Below are 1,971 nucleotides of genomic sequence, written 5' to 3'. Positions count from 1 at the left end.
AGGGAAAAAGGGACGATTATGTTGTTGAAAAAGTGTGTAATAGTCTGTATGCATAAACGACTCAGAGTACTTTATACTACACGTATGTGAGTATATATCACACAGGCAATAATCACTGCAAAATGAATACAAAAATGTGCTCTGTGTCTCCACAGAACTGTGTGGTCTCAATTAGATCAATTTTACGGGTTCCAAGGACTGAAAAGTATATGTAAGTCAGCAAAAGCTATAAATGTGTAGAAATTTTAAAGGCTCATAACACACATGTATGCATCCTTTGATTTTCAGAATGCACATGCAGCAGCATACTAAAGGCATTTTTAAGAAGCCAGATCATTCCTTTTGCTTTCTACAACAAACTTGCAGAAATTACTAAAATAAAGTTACTTTAATTTACTAAAGAAAGGATCTGAGTATGTTCTTTTTTGTTGTTTTGCTCATTTTGATAGGATTTTGTGCTCCCTGGTCATTCGTGCTTAGAGACACAAGCAACTTCAACTTGGTTTTCTGTCATCCTTACTCCAGTTAGAATTGTGTAGCTCATTTCTAACATCAATCACTTGGACTATAAATCTCTGCAATGGATATGGCCATTTAAATCTCCACCTGCACAAATAACAATCAGGCCTAGAAAATAAGGAGGCTCATAAATCTCCATGCTGGTGATTAGTAATATTTTGGATCTCCAATAAGGCTGTTATAAAGAAAAAAGATAAAACAAAACAAAAAACTCTAAAGCTAATTCATTAATTAGGACTGATATGCTGACAATCTGTTTAGTTTATACACACAGAAAACACAAACAGGGCACAGTTAACACAACGCGGCATTAGAAGTTAGTGAATTCCCAAGAGGCCAGGGCTTGGAGATATGATATCTTAATGTACTTATCCTATTGTGAGTGAGAAGGTGTTATCTTCCAGCCAAACAGTAAAGAGCTGGTATAAAGCTTAGATCTGCCCTTTTTCTTCTGGTTTACGTGAGCCAAGGAACTAAGATGGATCGAGAGATAGGAGACACTTCCTTGCTACTTATCAAAAATTACACTTTGCCTCCTAATGAAACTTTAATCTGCAGACAGTACATAGCGCTTTGCCGACATACCAGTTTGGTCCTCCACAATTTTTGCTTGCTTGTTCGGTTTCTGTTTAGTATATGCAGAAAACCTGATGTGACATTCACACAGATCAGTAAGAGATTTTCCTGTGGCTCTGGTGGCCTTGGATTAACTCCAAAGCCACCATATGCCATACTGACCTCTCAGGCTGTACATTTTTGTCCAGAGTTACGTGAATTCTCAGGTAAGCACCTGAGTAAGTGGAGTCGCTCTTGCAATCAGATCAGTCTCTGTGTCCAGAAAGGTCCCATGTGCCCAGTTCTTTAGTCCCTTGTGTTCAAAACCCAGGCTGCTGGGGGACCTGTGAGGTTTCAGGAAGCATGTGAAGAAGGAAGGAAGGAGCTACAGAAGCAAGTTCATGCTTCACTGGCCACTTTGAGCCCCACATGTGGGTACAGGAGAAGATTTTACACAGAGAGGAAGAAGAGTTAGGCCAAGGTTAACTGTTTTTAAAAGCATGCGCTGCAGAGGCTGAATACGTACATGCAGAAAGATTATAACTGCAGTGTACATCTGCTCATTCAAACTACACAGCAACCCGCTCATTCACACCAGTGGTAAAATGACTGGGGATGTTTGGCTTCGGTGGCTGCAGAATATGGCCTAATGCCCTCACTCCCACAGATCCCAAAGAAGGGGCCTTATGGCCTTATCTTTCCTCTTTATTTAAGCAAAACTCCCTGACTTTTAAATATGCACAAATCAGCAGATTTCAGCAGAACAAAACACTGACATCTGCTCTGCAGCAAAATGCTAAGGAAAGAGTTTTTTCTGTGTGATCTCTACCATCCAACAACTCCCCCTCGCCCCTCCTTCATTTCCATCCACAGCCATGCTGACCCTCTCCAGCAGCA

Source organism: Mesitornis unicolor, unplaced genomic scaffold (genome assembly GCF_000695765.1).
Source record: "Mesitornis unicolor isolate BGI_N332 unplaced genomic scaffold, ASM69576v1 scaffold25899, whole genome shotgun sequence".
In the NCBI taxonomy this organism is placed as follows: Eukaryota; Metazoa; Chordata; class Aves; order Mesitornithiformes; family Mesitornithidae; genus Mesitornis; species Mesitornis unicolor.
Note: the sequence above shows the minus strand (reverse complement) of the source record.